Source organism: Peromyscus leucopus, chromosome 3 (assembly GCF_004664715.2).
Source record: "Peromyscus leucopus breed LL Stock chromosome 3, UCI_PerLeu_2.1, whole genome shotgun sequence".
NCBI classification, from domain to species: domain Eukaryota; kingdom Metazoa; phylum Chordata; class Mammalia; order Rodentia; family Cricetidae; genus Peromyscus; species Peromyscus leucopus.
The window spans coordinates 39,800,345-39,819,057 of record NC_051065.1 but is presented as its reverse complement, the minus strand read 5'-3'; the positions used below and the strand labels follow the sequence as shown (position 1 = coordinate 39,819,057).

General features: G+C 38.5%; 1 long non-coding RNA gene across 1 annotated transcript; it reads left to right on the top strand.

The window, feature by feature from the left end:
* Positions 1 to 1,773: 1,773 nt before the first annotated feature.
* Positions 1,774 to 9,543, top strand: LOC119087583. The gene is made up of 3 exons (XR_005091049.1): positions 1,774 to 2,398; positions 3,583 to 3,719; positions 7,824 to 9,543. It is a non-coding gene; the product is annotated as an uncharacterized LOC119087583 (long non-coding RNA).
* The last annotated feature ends 9,170 nt before the right edge of the window (positions 9,544 to 18,713 follow it).

Genomic DNA, 18,713 nt, shown 5'->3' with positions numbered 1-18,713 from the left:
TGTGCTAGCCTCCTCCACCCCCACTGGCACACTCTAAACAAAGCTTCATGTGTCCAGGAGCTTCAGCAACAGCTAAAGGAAAGCTGCCCAACCCTGCTGGGCCTTTCTACTCAACTGCTGGCATGGTGTCACAGTTAAGCCTGCCTGCCACACCACCAGCTGCACATTCAGAGCCAACTAAATGCCACTCAGTGGTATGAAAACACAGAGGCTCACACCTGAAGTAGCTGCGTCACTTGTTGAAGTAAACACATCGTTTACCACTTTAACATACAGAGAAGTGTGTTCTAGTGTTGCCCCTGATCCAGGCACATCAAATAAGATTTGATTACTTTTAACTTCTTTTTTAATATAATATTTTCATGATTTCCTTAAAATTTCACACAATGTACTTTGATTATAATAACCCCCACTCCTCCCACTCCTCCCACTCCTCCCACTCCTTCCTTCCTCCTCCACTTCGCCCTCCTCCTCCTCCTTCTAAAATACTATTTGGCAACAGACATCCTGGTCTTTTGGCTCTTCCTGTCTTTCTGCCCCTCTTCTGAGCTGATCCTCGAGCCTTGGGTGTAGGGTTGTTTGTACATGAATCATTGGGGACAGGCACCCTGAGGTCAGTTGTTCTCTACATTAAATACTTATGCTTATATCCACAGGTAAGTGTGGCTCTCACCCTCATCAAAGAACTTCCTCTTTGTAGTAGATGGATGTTGTTCTAGAAAGAAATGATTGATCAAAATCTAGTCTGATCTTGCCTACAGTGTGAGCAATAGATGTCAAGTTTGCCTACCCAGTCTTCACAACAGTGTACACTAGCTCTTTGAACCACACCCCTTAATCTCTATCTCGCACTGGATTCATTTCTCTGATTATTGCATGGCACGAGAGGGGGAAAGAGGCTTAAATATGTGATATTACAATTTCTTTACTACACTGAAGCTAGCTGCCCCAAATTTGATGCTCATGTGGAGTTAAGGAGGTCCTCTTTCAGATTTATGTTTTAAACAGTTGCTCTATTTTGTGTCTATGTTGGTATGATAAAACCCAAAACAATCTGTAGAGGAAAGGATTTATTTGGCTTACATTTCCAGTAGTAGTCAGTCGCTGGGGGAAGCAGGGCAGGAACTGAAGACTGTGGAGGAAATGCTGGTTTATGGCTTGTTCTGTTTGCTTTCTTATACAACCCGGGACTACTTACCCAGAGGTGGCACTACCCACAGTGGGCTGGCTCTCCCATATCAGTCAAGAAAGTACCCCCACAGTCATTCCTACAGGCAAATCCAACAAAGACAATTCCTCAACTGATGTTCCTTCTTCCTATGATGTTCCTTCTTCCTTCTTCCTTCTTCTTCCTTCAAACTAAATACTCTAGTTTGAATCAAGGTGATAAAAATTAACCAGCACAATAGCCAGCCACCGAGTTGCTCCCCAAATTAATAGCTATTAGCTGTCATTAACAAAGTCAGGGTCTATCCTCAGTTCAACTCATATTCTCTAACTCATACTCTGTAACTGGTTGCCAGGACCACACAAGACTTTGTAGGGAAGCGAAATCTATTTTACAGCTCTGAGCCTCCTCTTCTGTCTTTAGAAAGCTGAGACCATGGGGCTAAGTCATTCCTTACCTAGTTAGCTTTTCCTCTCAGTAGAGCACACAAGGAACTCTCTGTGTAATGGCACCTGGATCTTCTATCTGAAGTAACAGCTCCGTGAACACTTCCCCTGCTAATTCTTCCCTGTGGAAACACAACTTATCCTTTAAAGTCCATCTCAAGGACAAAGGCACTCAATAGTTCACCCCAAGTTCCCCCAAAATTTATGGAGTCTTTCCTTTGAATTACTGCTTGGCATACCAGTCTGGATTTTCATCATCCATGGTGGGGTTAGGCTCTCTTTGCCATCACATGGGGTCCTACAGGATTAGCACAGTGTCATTTGGAAGATCATTTGTTGGAGTGGATTTTAATCTTCAAAGGTCAGAAGTTGGCTCTTTCAATGAATTCTTTGGTCTTCCGTCTGCTCTCCCTAATCTTACATGTGTAATAGCTAGAAGATAATATTGCAATTTCTGCCACCACAATCACAGTGCGGCTATTCTTGGAAATGTCAGAAATAGAAGGACTCGAGGGTCAAGTAAGAATGGTTCTGGCTCTACATATATTGCCTTCCCATTCCTAATTACTCCTTTTCATCATGTATTTCTCATGTGGACCCTTAACCTTTATCAAACTCATGGGTTAAATTTTCTCAGGTGTACCATCAGAGGCAGGTTCAAGATAGCACCAGAGAGTAAGAAGAAACAAGGAAGAATTTGTTTTATTCTGGTCTTTTTATTGCCTAGAGTCTAAAATCTGATTCCTATTGTCTTGCCTTGGCTGAGCAAGCCTGGAAGGTGACTGTAAGTAGCAATCACATTTTTCTTTCATGCTTTGCTACAGTCTGTTCCTTTCTCTTGTAGGAGTTATATCCAACACCCTCCCACTGGTGCTGTACTGACCTGCATGTTCACAGTCTTTTCTGTTAATGCCTACTATACTGCAGGAGTATCCCCTCCTTTTGTACTTTTTGTTAGGACCTATAACAATAATATCAAGATGGAGATTTATCTTGTCCTATCATTTATTACTTGTTAAAATGAGAGTGTGAGTTGGCTTTGCTTTTGTAGTAACATACATAAACTTGTGTCAGATTGTTAATGGTCAGATTATTTTACTAATTCATCTTAGACAGTTGCTAGTTGTAAAAGAGGGTTTATCAAAAAATAAACGGGTCTACAGACTTAAACTACAGTTTTTTTCTGGGGATGAGTCTGTGGAAAGCTTGGGAATGAGTAATGTAGAGGGAAACTTACTAGTTTATCAGAACTAATTTTATCAGTCCAGGGAGGCGGTTCAGCAAACAAAGACACCTTCCATGCAAGCCTGATGACCTGAGTTTGATTCCTACAACTCACAGTGGAAGGAAAAAAAATCTGCTTCTAAAAGTTGTCCTCTGACCTCCACACATGCCTCTGTGTGTGTGTGTGTGTGTGTGTGTGTGTGTGTGTGTGTGTGTAGAAACAAAAATTAAAAATAATTTATCTTCTATTTTATTACAATTACTTAAAATTATTATGAGCTTTTGTTATGTTTCACAGTTTTTTTGTCTTATTGGTTTTTTATTGTTGTTGTTCTGATTTTCTTTTTGTTGTTTTCTTTTTCTGAGAGAGGGATGGAGGGAGAGAGGAAGGGAGAGAGAGAGACAGAGAGACAGAGAGACAGAGAGACAGAGAGACAGAGAGAGAGAGCGCATTTGAGTGGGAGTGAGAGAACATAAAGGTAGATGGCTAGGGAGATGGAGAGGATCCAGGGAATTTGGAGAAGAGGGGAAACATGGTCAAAACACAATATATGAACATATATGACCAATCTGTTTATAGACAGACCAAATATATGGTGGATTCTTGAAAAGTATCAGCAGATTACTAACTACACAATGAGTAGTTCTTAACTGAGTCAAAAATGTGACTTCTACAAATGTAGCCTGGAAATAATAAGAAGAAGGTAACATCCATCTCTGTATCCCCCATTGATCTACATCTAGGGAGTCATGCAGAGCTGAGAAGATGGCTCCATGATGAAGAGATTACAACACAAGCATGAGGACCAGACTTCGGACCCCGAGACTGTGTCAAGAGCCAGACATGGTGGTGTGGACCTGCAGTCCAAGCACTGGGGTGGGTGAGTGGCCAAGACAGGAGGGTGCCAGAGCTCAATGGCAAAGTTTGTCTCAAAAAGTAAGACAAAGTAGGCTGGCAAGATGGCTTAATGGATAAAGGAGATGGCTATCAAGCTGAAAACCTGAATTTGATCTTTGAGATCTACATGGTGGAAATTAAGAACTGATTCTTAAATGTTTTCTTCTGAAAACTTCCACATACACATCATGGCATATCCATACCCATCTACAATAACACACATGTAGCTAGAGTTTTCCTGCCTTGCCCACAGTCAGGACAAATCATTGTCACCCGCCAGTTCCACAGCTGCTCAGACCCAACCAAGTAAACACAGAGACTTATATTGCTTACAAACTGTATGGCTGCGGCAGGCTTCTTGCAAACTGTTCTTATAGCTTAAATTAATCCATTTCCATAAATCTATACCTTGCCACATGGCTCGTGGCTTACCAGCGTCTCCACATGCTGCTTGTTATGGCTGCAGCTGGCAGTGTCTCTTCTGCCTTCCTGTTCTTTTATTTCTCCTCTCTGTTAGTCCCGCCTATACTTCCTGCCTAGCCACGGGCCAATCAGTGTTTTATTTATTGACCAATCAGAACAATTTGACATACAGACCATCCCACAGCACAGCCAAGTGCAGACCATCTCAGACACCTGCACTCAGGCCCGTGGTCCTAATCATCCTCTATGCGGACCTGCTGGGTAAAGCCATGAGGAACCTGAGAACGGGCTCCCACAGGACATACAGAACATTCCACAGCACACACATAATAGATAGACAAAATAGAAATAATTTAGACTGGGTAGCCTGCCTGCAGATCTTCTTTCTCTCTCTGTTCTCAATGAACCCCTCTGGCTCATTGCTAGCACTACAACAGATCACCAGCTGAAGCTTCCTCCCCCCCGGCCCACATCTCCTGTGGATCCCACATCTTCTTCTGGACTCCCTCTCCACACTCATTGCTCTATCTCAGCCCCCCTCAAGATAAAATTAAATGTCCCTTTATGATAAAAGTCATAGAGAGGTTAGCAATACAAGGGACATACCTCCACATAATAAAAGTAATTTATAGCAAGCCTATAGAAAATATCAAATTAAATGGAGAGAAACTCAAAGTAATTCCACTAAACTCAGGAGCAAGACAAGGTTGTCCATTCTCTCCATATCTATTCAATATAGTATTTGAAGTTTAACTAGAGCAATAAGACAACAAAAGGATATCAAGGGGATATGGAAAGGAGAAAGTCAAAGTATCATTATTTGAAGATGATACAATCATATACATAAGTGACCTGAAAAATCCCACCAGGGGACTACTACAGCTGATAAATACTTTCAGCAAAGGCTGGATAAATAATTAACTCACAAAAATCAGTAGCATTACTGTATATAAAAATGACAAATGGGATGAGAAAGAAATCAGAGAATTTTTCCCAATAGCCTCAGATAATATAAAATATCTTGGAATAACTTTAACCAAGCAAGGGAAAGACCTGTATAAAAAAACTGCAAGTCTTTCAAGAAAGAAATTAAAGAAGATATCAGAAGAGGAAAGATCTCTCATGCTCATAGATTGGTAGGATTAACATGGTAAAAATGGCCATCCTACCAAAAGCAATCTACAGATTCAGTGCAATCACCATCAAAATCCCAACACAATTCTTCACAGATCTCAAAAAGACAATTCTGAACTCCATGTGGGGAAAAAAAAAACCACCTCAGAATAGCTAAAAGAATCCTGAACAATAAAAGAACTGAGGTATCACTATGCCTGATTTCAGTTTGTATTGCACATCTATAATAATAAAAAAAAATACATTGTATTGACATGAAAACAGACAGACTGATCAATGGAATCAAACTGAAGATCCTGAATAATCCACACACCTATGGACATCTGATTTTTTTTTTTTTTTTATAAAGAAGCTAGGAACACATACTGGAAAAAAGACAGCATCTTCAAGAAATGGTACTAGTCAAATTGGATGTCTGTATGTGGAAGAATCCAAATAGATACATATTTATCACCCTGCATAAAACTAAGATCCAAGTGTGTCAAAGACCTCAACATAAAACCAGATGCACTGAACCTGATAGAAGAAAAAGTGGGGTATAACCTTGAATACATTGGCAGAGAAGACAACTTCCCGAACAGAACACTGACAGTGCAGACGCTAAGATCAACAATTAATGAATGGGACCTCATGAAATTGAAAGGTTTCTATAAGGCAAAGGACATCATCTATAGGACAAAGCAGCAGCCTACAAAATGGGAAAAAATTTTACCAACTCCATATCCAATAGAGGACTAATATCCAAAATATATAAAGACCTCAAGAAACTAAATATCAAAAAAATCCAATTAAAATTTAAAATATATAAAATTTTATAGGAAAGAATTTTAATACAAAATTTTATATAAACACATCGGGACACAACAGGCTTATCACAATGCTTTGGTAGTAGCTGAAGAATCAATGAAACTAGAAAATGAAGAAATCAAGATAAAAGGGACAAATTAGAAAAAAATCATGAAAGAAGAGCTCAAAAGGATCAAGCCAGATAGATGACTCTGAACAAGTCACAGAATTTCTCTGGGCTTCAGTTATATCAACAACAAGTAGCAAAATAACATTGAAGATATGCAAAGACAAAGTAAGGTGCTGTGTATAAAGCAGCCGGCACCATGCTGGTATATTCCAGGGTTCCATAAACAAGATGGCTTATCTGGTGTCATGCAGGATATCCCACATGCCCTGTTAAGCACTGAAGCTCATCACTTGTTTAACTGTATTAACAGCACTGATGGAGAAAAGAAAGCACCACAGTTCAGATTCAGGTAGCCATGAAAGACTATCCTTTATCTTACTCTAATTCAGCAGATACTTCTGACATCTAGAATCTGATGTCAACATTAACATATAAAGGAATGGTTTATCATGTTTCAGAAACAGAGACCTGAGCCAAAGCCAAAAGAAGCATAAGTAGAAGGACTAACGTGGCTCAATGACAGAGTATCAAGAACTTTTAGGAAATTGCAACCTCTCACACACAGTACCCCTAGTCTCTTTTGTGTCACCTGACATCACAATATAGCAGCATAGGACACCTGTATGACCTCTGTTCTGTGCAACTGCCTATGAATACAATTGGTTTTGAGGTGTGGGGCCCATCCTCCATTAGCTGCTAAATTTCTTACTTCTTAGGCTAATCCATGGTATGCTATTTTTTAAAATAATATAAAATGAACAAAATACTTAGTTTCATTACAATTTGGGGGATTTAATGCTTTTTCACAAATATATTGCAAACAAAATTCAGTAAATTTTAACTCCTTTGGAGCTCCTGTGAGCCACACAAACCTGCAGAGGAAAACCAGCCTTTCTGGGTAATCATCACAGGCTCCCCACTAAAATCAGGCACTTGCCCAGTGCAGTTGGATACTCACTCATTCTCAGTTGCCAATTTTTTGGTTTTTCTGGACTGCTTTTAAGTGGAATTGGGGAGTCCTACTGTTACTGGAAGAGAAGCCAAAAATGCATGGCTAAATCTACCTGGATACCATACTCACTGGACCCAGAATTCTTGGCTTGAGACTTGGAGATAGGGTCCACAAAATCTGCCCTAAACTGAGGGGAAAGGGTAGAGAAACCTCAAGCCCCTGGAGAAAAAGACAGATTGTCCTCTGCCTTGAGTCCTTTCCATAGAATATAAAATGCTTGTGGTGAAAGAAAATCTCAGTATACGTAGTATAATGTTTTAAAGTTGTTTTTCTTGAAGGAGGGTGTTGCAGGAAGAATTGAGAGTGTCAGGACAAGAAGCAGTGCTCAGCAAAGGAGACACACTGTATTTGAGCTGTGTAGGACACAGATATGGGGCTGGAAGAAAGTAGGGTAGAGTATGATGTATTTAGAAGAGACCTGCTTCAGTGAAGCAGAGAAAAGATTAGAGTGTTGAATGTAAAAATGATAAAAGCTAATAATTTTGGAGTTCTTATCATACATGATTCTATTCTATAAACCCTATGTGCAAAAGTACTTTATTGTAAAATGTTATAATATCAGTATAATATTGTATGTGTATTAATGCATTTTCTCCTTTCAGTGACAAATAGGTAGAAGAGTACCAATGGTCATCTGCTTGAATTATGTCATAATAGAGCCAGAAGCACAGACTTGGACCTAATGTGCAGACTGAGCAGTGATGGCCAGGAAGGGAGTCCATGACACAGAGTTTTAAGGACCACCCTAAGCATCAAGTCTTGCCTACTGCTTGACCAATGAAACAGTGAGTTTATCTCTGTGGTGTCAATGTATTGTCATACTGAAAATTTTAACTTTGCTTCAAGACTTAGAATTCTGTTTCATCAAAGTACTCATTAAATTCCACAGGTTGTTTTTAGACAGTGTGGTGGTTTATTTTCATCTTACTTTTCTTCTAAAAATAAATTTATCAGCATCTCCTTGCATCTAGTAACCTCTGACCGGACAGACTTGTCACTGTTTGTTGGGTGGGACCTTAAGAGGAGAGACTTTCCAACAGAGATGATCCTGCAACTTCAGGTCAAGCTCAGCCACAGGGAGAGGGAAGTTTTGGACTGTGTTACCAAGTGGAAAAACTACATCAATGTTTATTAATGAAGTAAAATGGCCTCAACTGGTGCAAATGAAGGTGTAATAAGTCTTGGAATAAAAAGTGACATTAGACCAAGGAAGAGAGAAGAAGCCCAAACAGAAGATGTGTGCCAGTCAGAAAGGAGAGGGAATCCTTTGCATGTCTGCCATTTTTGTGGTACTGAACTTACTGGCCTCTGCTATCTGAGTCTCTGTACTGAGCCCACTGTGTATGTGGCTCCTCTTCAATGTCCTCTTTAAATGATGCCTCACCAAGGAGACCTTTACATCAGCACTTCCTAACGATACTTACTCTGACTGCCTTTCTGTGGTATGTGTCAAAACTCCCTGACGGATTGCATGGTTGGTGATTTGTCTATGTCAGTCTAATATGGGTAAAATCCAAAGCTCTATGAGGTCAGAGAACTCATCCTTTGGGTCCACACCTGTATCAGCAGCATCTAGGACAGTATTGCTCAATGAATGTTTATGAACTGAAGGGAAAAAGTTCCCACTCACTCTCTGTCCAGCTTCTTGCCCTTTATCCTGTGGGTTAACATCAGTTCACAGAATTTCTACACAGGTACCTCAATTGTCAGCAGAAGAGGGTTCTGACTCAAGTCTGGACTAGAAACACCACAGGACATGGACTCAAGCCCAGCTCTACTGTTTCTCTTGTGTGCAGTGTAAACTTCTTAAAGATAGAGACATTCTGCTCTACAATATCCAACATTAATCACGTGGACCAATGGAGGACTTGAAGTGTTGGTAGGGCAATTAAAAAACCGAAATTTTAATTTAATTCCATTTGTATTAATTTAAAGCAGCCACATGTCCTTAATGCTACTGCACTAGACAACATAATCTAGCTGTGTGATCCTGAGCAACATGTCTTAATTTCTCTATGCCTGTATTTCCTTTTCAATGAAATGGAAATAATAATAGTACCTCATAATATTATTAGGAATCAATCAGACAATGTGTAAAGCCCTGGGGTATATAACATGCACCTCAGTAATCACACTAAAGACAAAAAGAGCTAGTTTGCAGTAATATTAAACCCTTACTCAGATATGATAATAATGTATATCTAACATATAAGGAAGCATACAGAAACATAAGCACTGCAAAGTAATAAGATCATGTCAAATATGTGATAAGTTGGAAATTAGGGTAAAAATAAGGGAAATTTAGGAAGATGGGCCAACAAGTTGGAATTTGAGTTGACTATAATGCTGATTTTTTTTTTATTAAAAAGAAATCAGTACAGTAGCCAAATACCACAAAAAGCATTTCAAAATCAAATTTAGTGGTTATCTCTTTAAAGAAGTTATGAATACAGTTTGTGTAATATCATAAAAGGATGCCCTTGTGTGCTTTATACAAAGAAGAATTTATATACCCACATTTTTCTGTAGCTTTCAATATCTATTTTAAAACTGCACTGGAGGGACAGGAGAGAGAGATCAGTAATTGAGAGTACTGGCTGCTTGTCCCAGAGGGCCAGGGTTCAACTCTCATCATCAACATGGTGGCTTATAGCCAGCCACCTGCAAATCTGGTTCCAGAGGCTCCAGCACCCTTTTCTGCCATCTGTGGGTACCAGGCACGTGTACAATACACAGACACACATGCAGGCAAAACACCCATACACATAAAATAAAATATAATTTAAAAAAGGATACCCAACATGCTATATGCTTTTCTTATTTATAAATTATATCTTGTTTTAAAAATTAACAACAGTGAAAAAGGCAAATAAGGTATAATAAAATTATTATAAAGCATCTCTGTGGCTGTACTTTACTACTTCCCTAAGTAACAACAAACTGATGTTACTGTGTTTTGAAGTTTCCTTAAAATTTTTATATGATTTTGCATCATCTTTTTGTTAGCTTCTAAGTAGAATGTTCTTTCTTTACCTACCTATTAAGAGAGGAAGAAGAGGGAAATGAAGAGGAGGAAGGAGGAGGAGGGGAGGAGAAATGGCGGAGGAAGAAGAGGAAGAAGAAAGAGGAAGAGGAGGTGGTGAGTGAGAGGTTCTCTGGCTCCTGCTGCACTGCACTGGGTCAGCCCTTCTCCCACAGCCGTTATATAAATGTCTGCAAATGCACAGGGACTGCTCAATGGCACCGTGCTTCTGTCACATGGTAGTCGCATCTTTTCCTGCCTTCAACTGTCCCCGCGGTGCCCTCTTTGTCTTTTCTTTTTGTCCTCTAGATCTTCCCACATCTCTTAGCTCTCTGATTTGAGGACTGTTGGCCTGAAGGCTAAGAAAAGAATCTCTTTTGGAAAATAAACTATTTAAAGACAAGGTTGATACTCAAATATGTTAATGTTTATTTGGTTTCATAATGGTTTTATATATTAAGATCAAACATACAAACCATAGGATACACATATCTGATTTTAACAAAATACCTATTTCCAGTTCATCTTTTTTTTCTGATTAAGGTGAGTCATTTAGCATACATAGCATTTCATATTCATACACACTAGATACTAAGACATAATTGAGTTTGTTTCATGGTTCATCATTTAGAAACATTAAATAAGAAAATAGAACTTGGGAGCCTGCAAGATGCCTCAGGGTCAAGGCATTTGCTGCCAAGCCAGGTGACCTGAGCTTGATGCCTGGGACCCCCATAGCAGAAGGAATGAACCAAGTCCTGCAAGTGGTCCTCACACTCCTGCAGTGGCTGTGGCACCTGTGCTCCCCACACCCACAGATGAGATGCAACGAGAGGAAGTAGGACTTATTTTCTCAGACGAAGTTTGTCTTCTCCAAACATGATAGGATCTGTTGCATAGTCTGTGGGATAGTCCACTATGTTGACCTTTTCTCGAAGCAGAGCTGAGAAACTGTCTTTAGAGCAGAGCTTTGGAAACAGCTTTGGGTTGTGGCATGTTTCAAACTTGGGAGGGCAAAACAAACTTTGAAAAACAAGCATCCTTGACTATGAAATGTTACAAAGGCCTGTTTGAGGGGCATAAAATTCCCTCCTTGGGAAGCCACAATATAAAAGTCACAAGGAGCTGCCACTGCTGACAATACACTTCCTGTCTGGGCCTCAGTAGGTACAGACCCCAATTCCAAAAGAAGTCCAAATGGGAAACCACCCCAGGGGTGGTCACACCTTCCTGTCTTCTGCTGACCACACCAAAACCACCCAAAATGGCTAGGGTAGAAAGGAATGGCCTCACTCGATTTCTAAAAAAGTATTATAATACAATCATTAAATGGATAAATCCAGAGTGCACACAATTCCTTTTCAAGATTAAAAATGAAGGAAAATATTGAGGTCACATGGAGTTTGTGGAACAACCACCAGAGGGTTCTTTGTGCATCTCACTCTTCTGGGATTGCCCCCCTGGAATGATGATGATGATGCCGACAGTAGTGGTGGTAATAACGATGGCCACCATGTTCCTATGCATGTGACAAAGACAAGATGGGACTACATTTTATCTTCTTTTCAGAAATGAAGAAACTGAGGCAGAGACAGAGGAAGGGGTCCAAAGTTAGCCAATGATCTTGCAAATGAAGCCACCATCACACAACCAGATGCTCTGGTATCAGAGCTTACCCACTTATCTAACATGGATGGCTGCCTCCATGTTTTTCTCAGTAAAGCAAAATTTTTTGCAATAGGAGGAAAAAGCTAACCATAAAGAGACCATAAAGATTAGGCAGTGTTTTAATCCTCCATCTTCCCTAATAACGCATATGTATTCAACAGGGGGAAATAGATGAATGAATGAATGAATGAATGAATGAATGAATGAATGAATGACTCAGATGCAGTTTTTCTCTCACCTCATTTGATTTTTTTGTAGTAAATTTACTAGATTCCACAATATGTCACTGGAAATATAGTTTATCTTAGAAAACGATGGTGTTGATTGACCATGGGAGGCTGTGGCTCTGAGTCGTGACTTCAGATATTACAATTAGTTTGCACACATCCCATGTCTCCCATTCTTTCCCGTTCAGCAATGGCACAAACAGGGAACTGTGTCCTAGCGTTTGGGGTCTTTGCAGCCATACCACTCCAGCTAAGTGCAGGCCACAAGGCTTGTATTTGGGGAAGCAGGTTGAATAGGTGATTACTCCATATTTCTGTCAAACAGAATACCTAAGGTTTCTAGGGAAAAAAAATTCAAAATGTATTTTTTAATGTGACAAATTATGAGGAATAAGAGGGGAAAATGTTTTAAATCTAGAGAGGTAATTGAGCATTAATACTGACATTAACTTAATAAATGATATTAATGGTCAAGAGTTTGTCACATATTTTTCTTATAGAAAATCATATTACAACAGCAAGCACATAAATAGAATGATATTTGGGAGCAACTTTGTAAAAATATGTATTGCATCTACTATGCATGGCATAAGAACAGAATATATTCAATGTTAAATATAGTGAACACATATTTAATAGTAAACATATTTAATTTATCTAAATCATGCCATTGAAGTGTTTATAAATGTTTTATGAAAACAATCATGTTTTTATGAATATTGTTTTTACTTTCTATTCTGCTTGACATGATTTTATATAATTCCTAATCACAATGTTTAGGGACTGGAGAGATGACTCAGCAGTTCAAAGCACACTCTCTACTCCTCCAGAGGATCTGAGTTCAATTCCCGGCCCCCACATGGCAGCTCACACCCATCTGCAACTCCAGTCCCAGTGGATCCGATACCCTCTGCTAGCTTCAGTGGGAACCAGGCACACACATGGTACACAGACATACCTCTTGACAAAACACCCATATACCTAAAAGTTTAGTTTTTTTATTATATTTTGAACTTAAAATATAATTACATCATTTTTCTCTTTACCCCTCAACCCCTCACAAGTATTCAAATTCTTGACCTCTTTTCCTCAGTTCCTATGATTTCATTCTGTATAAACTTACTCATATGTATGGATTTCAGGGCTGACCACTTGATAACCATCTGAGGGCGCTTCCTTTCAAAAACTATTGTTTCCTGCTCTCTGCATTCCTTGGTTGGCTGTAATTCTTTATCTAGGGTTGGGGCCATGTGAGATTTCCTTTCCCATATTAACAAGTCTGTTGGCGTTATCCTTCTTCAGCTTTCCTTCAGGCAGCCATGCTGCTGAGACATCGTGTGTGTAGTCCCTGACTCTGGACATTTTTAATGATGTCCTCTTCAAAAATATTACAACTGATAAACAGCTGGAGGGCTTTATTTCTCTAATAAAAATTTGAAGGAACTCCAAAGTTAGTCATTTGATAACAAAATTAGGAAATCATAAAAGGTACAGGAGGCAAAATCCAAAGAAAATTCAGGAAAAGAAAAAAAAATCCAAAGCAAAACTCTTGTCATTAATGAGAATGCAATGAAGAAGAAAGTTTAAATTGATTGTGTCAAAGAGATAAATCAAACAAATCTTGGCACAAAGTGAGCCAAATACATCAACACACAGTCAGCCTGACTGTTACAGTGCTTAGATTGTGGAAAGCTTTATACCAATACATTTGAAAATATAAATAAATTGATACATTTTACCAAAAATACATATATATGATAAAAATTTCAAAATCTGAATGGTTCTGTAACAACAGGAGAAATGTTAGTAGTGGTTTAAAATCTCACAACAAAGCAACAGTGGCCCAGACAGCTTCATGAAAACTGTATTAAAACATTCAAGGACAGATCATTCTGGTCACATACAAGTCCCTTCAAAGAAAAAAAAAAAGAGAAAGATGCCTTAACTGTGTGTCTTACATAACCTTGGCATTCATACTAAATAAAGATGGTTTGACAAACACAGAAAAAGATAAACTTTACCTGGGGAGACATCTTAAAAATAGCCAATCATTAGAGAGTTTCTTACAGCAAAGTTAACTTTATTTTTTAAAGGCATGATTACTTCAACATTAGAAAACCTAGCATCGTGACTCATATCATCAAAACTATTAAGTAAAGCAACATAATCATCTTAATAAAAGCAGGAAATATATTAAATAAAATTCAACATATACAATTTCTGTTCAATGAAGGAATATAAAAGAAGTTCTTTAATCTGATAAATAGTGATTGCTAACAATAAAAATATATGGCATATGTCACAGTGAATAGTAAAATATTAAAATAATTTCCCTTAAAAGCAGATAAAATTCAACAATTTATTATGAGTGTGTATATTAGTGATAAAACTACATCTTATAGTTTTAACAGCACAAAATTGGAGAAAGTAGACAGTGATTAGCAGGTTAACAAATGGTCACTTTATTCCTCCTTACATATACACACAAGCTGGCAATAATGCTCAGTGGTAGAGTACTGGCCTAGTATTCGTGAGTTAAGGACTTCAGTTCCCAGCACCACCATTCTTCACACAAAGCCAACACCAACAAAAAACAAAACATACACATAAAAGCCTCAGTATAACACAGCTCAGAGACAGAGCCCTTCCAGCATATGTGATGCCATAAATAAGATGCCCAGCAAAACGCACTAACACAAATACATACCCAGAATCAAGAGCAAACATGAGTGTGTGTGCAGGTACAAACACATCCACATGGGCACTTACACACAAAATGTATAGCACATTTTTCATAAAATATTTGCAGATGAACTGAAACAATAATTCATTTTGTTAAGTGTTAAACAAAACAAAAAATGATGAGTAAGCTAAATAACATATCTACAAAAGAAAATTTAATTCCCTCTCATGATGTTAAGTCCAAGCTTGATTTCCTAAAATTCACATTTCTACAGTTAACATGGGCAACATTTGGGGAATAAATCTAAATGCAATTGCTCATGTTAGCACAACTTAGAGATGAAAAACGGTATTTTAGCTCGTTCAATGTCCTCAAAAAATCTACTGCAATTAAAATTTCAGCACTGAAGGGTCTCCTTTGAAATCTTTAGGTTGGTTTTTTTAGAGACACTTCATTTTTTTTTCATCTTTTTTGTTTGTTTGTTTGTTTTGGTTTTGGTTTTTGGTTTTTTCGAGACAGGGTTTCTCTGTGTAGCTTTGCACCTTTCCTGGAACTTACTTGGTAGCCCAGGCTGGCCTCGAACTCACAGAGATCCATCTGGCTCTGCCTCCCGAGTGCTGGGATTAAAGGCATGTGCCACCACCGCCCGGCTTCAATCAATTATTTAATAGGCAACAGAGGCACAGTCTTTGTCAGATTGACTTACATTGACCGCAGAGATACTCCCTCTGTTCTACACATTAAATTCTGCCAAAAAAAAAAAAAAAAAAATCTAGGTTTTCCCACTGCTGTGCTGATGTGCTGTGCTGATGTGCTGTGTACAGTTGGAGCATTCATTTGGTTTCAGATTTTCAATTTGGTTTGTTCAGATGTAGGTGCTCTAGTAGGCCCTGGGATTGTGGTAGGGCATCAAAGGCTAATGAGGAGGATTCTAGAGAAGATTAACAAGAACTCTCTAAGTATGAAATGGAAAAGAAAAGCCTGACATTGTGCAGAAAGAGTGCTTTTTGGTGGTTTCATCTAAAGAATTGTCTGCCCAGGCTCACAAAGAGATCAAATAGGAACCAGATAATATTCAGGAACTGCTTTGCAGGTAGAAAAAGGGAGATGGAATTAATGCTTCCTTTGAGTGGCATCCAGAGAAGAAAGTGGAAACTCATTCTTTTTCTTTTGTTTAAGGAAATTAAACTGAAATAAGTAGATAAATGCCAGTAGCTAAATCAGATGATCAGTGTTTCATTTTGAACACGTGAAGCAAGTATCCTTTTTTTTTTTTTTTTGGCCTGTGACTAAGACCCATGGTGTTTTAATTTGAAAGTCTCAAATTTTTCTTAAGAAATGGAATTTCTCTCTGTTTTCTAAGTTTGCAAAACACTGTCAAGGTTACTGCCGAGATCCAAACATAGTACCCAGTTTATGGCCACCTAGACTAAATGGCTGTTTAGAGCATTGTAGTTCTAAAATCATTAACTCGGTTTTTCAGTGACTTGCCGAAATGTCCTGAAGAGGAAGGTTTTACCAATGATAGGAAGTCACAACAGCTTATTCAAAGTTCTAATAAATCATAGAAACTGGTTACTCTGAATTTTAACACCAAAGTAAGAAACTAAAAGAATATTCAAGAGGAGTAGACATTTATTGCAGGCTTCCTCTGGTACTGCACATAATCTGATTAATCCTTTCTTCTTTTTTTCTCAGCTTTCACATGTTATTCTGCACTCTCAGTCCTCCCAAATATTACCTGGAGAATAACTTCAATTAGAAAATGTGTTGGGGTCGGGCAGTGGTGGTGCACGCCTTTAATCCCAGCACTCAGAGGCAGAGCCAGGAGGATCTCTGTGAGTTCGAGGCCAGCCTGGTCTCCAAAGCGAGTTCCAGGAAAGGCGCAAAGCTACACAGAGAAACCCTGTCTTGAAAAAACAAACAAAACAAAAAATAAAACAACAACAAACAAACAAACAAACAAAAAATGGAAGTGTGGACAGGACCTTGTAAAAGGCAAAATCCTAAAACACAGGAGATGGGCGAGCTGAAGCTCCCTCTAGAGACCGTTGAACTAGGGTTGGGGGGATGATGGTCCATCTCCTGGTTTAAGCTCCTCTCTTTGAAAAGCCCTTAGGAACATGGAAGTTAAAAAGAACAGGGGTTTCACTATAATCTCACAAGACACTCCAGTCATGCTGGCTGCCATCCCCAGATCTGACGGAGCATGCCTATTTGGTCAACTCTCCTGTCAAGAGCAACACTAGACAGTCACCACACAAGGAATCTTGATATTTTGTGGAGCACAGAATGTTCACTTGTCCATTGTTCAACCCTCCTTTGGATCATAGCCAGATATGTAGTCATAGCAAACTTACATTCTCACTTCACAATAACCTGATGGTCCAAACTAAAATAAAAAAATAGCTTACTTTTTAAAAGCGAAATCAACATAAAGGTTTAACATGTTTATAAATAAATGGATCTTTATTTTGCCACATTTTCTTCTTTGCTTAGAAAAATAAAACTCAATAATGAGGACCCCAATTTTCCATGTATCATAACTATATTGAAAATAGCACAGAAAAAAAATTTTACCTCTAAAATATTTTCATTAAATGATGTCATTATAGATTCAAGTGTTCAATTTTGGTTTTGATAACAGTGAAAAGTATTTACCAGTTGGAAGAGCTTCATATGAAGACCTTAGTGCTTTATTCTTTTTTTTTTTTTTTTTTTTTTTTTTTTTTTTTTTTTTCTTGTTAGCTTTGCCTTTTGGACTCGCTTTGAGACCAAGCCTCGAACTCACAGAGATCCGCCTGGCTCTGCCTCCCGAGTGCTGGGATTAAAGGCGTGCGCCACCACCGCCCGGCAGTGCTTTATTCTTGAACAGTTAAAAAATGCTCCACAAAAGTTTTAAACATGGTTTCCTTTTCCAAGTTTCTGCCATTGAAGTTACAAAATAGTTCACCATTATCTCCAAAATACATTCCTCCCCCTTTGAGTTGTTACTCCAGACAAATAAAAGGGTAATGACTAGACCTATTAACACAAAGTTAAACTCTTAACTGAATATGCTTTGTTAGTAATGTGTACAACTCAGTTACAGGAATCACAATGAGTTTTGTATAATGCTATACAATGTATTCACCATTTTCTCTCTTAATCCTCAGAACAGGGTAGATCAATCACATATGTGACATAATTGTCACCTGCTAGGTGGCACACCGTGACTGCAATTGTTTGTGCATACTAAATTCTGTGACTACTAACAACCATTTCTGAGCTTTGAGCACACATCTCTGAACCGTAATGTACATTTCCTCTTTCTGTCCTAGTCATTGACGATACCAAACTTAACAAGCCTCTGATGTTCTTAAATCCCAGAGGCCCTTCAGTCTTGAGCCTCATCTCTTTTTAGTGATGGTTCACTTATTTTTGGTTTCCTTCTTCTATGTCCCTGTCAGTCACCACAGCTTGATCAATTTTCCTGTTTGTTGAATACTAGACCTCTTGTCAATGTTACACACATCTCAGTTTTTCAGTATTCCATCTTGATTTTCTTTGAAAGCGACTAAGAACCATGGAGATCATTCTTCCCACACCCAGACTATTTACAAAATGTCTTTAAGTCCTATGGCTCATTCTGTAGTTTAGATAAAGCTGAGGACTCTTTCAATTACTCTCAGGTATTGTTTTCTAATAGGGCAAATAATGCGAAAAATATTCTTGATTAGTTAAGTTCTGCATGCCCACTTCTGAGTTAAGGGCACTTTTCAAATCTACCACTATTTAATGCTAATTTCTATTACCCTTCCTTACCCCTCCACTAGTCCTTTCATTGATAAATCATACTCTCAAAATTATATATAGTTGTGAAACTAACTTCACTCAGACTAATCTTCAGTAT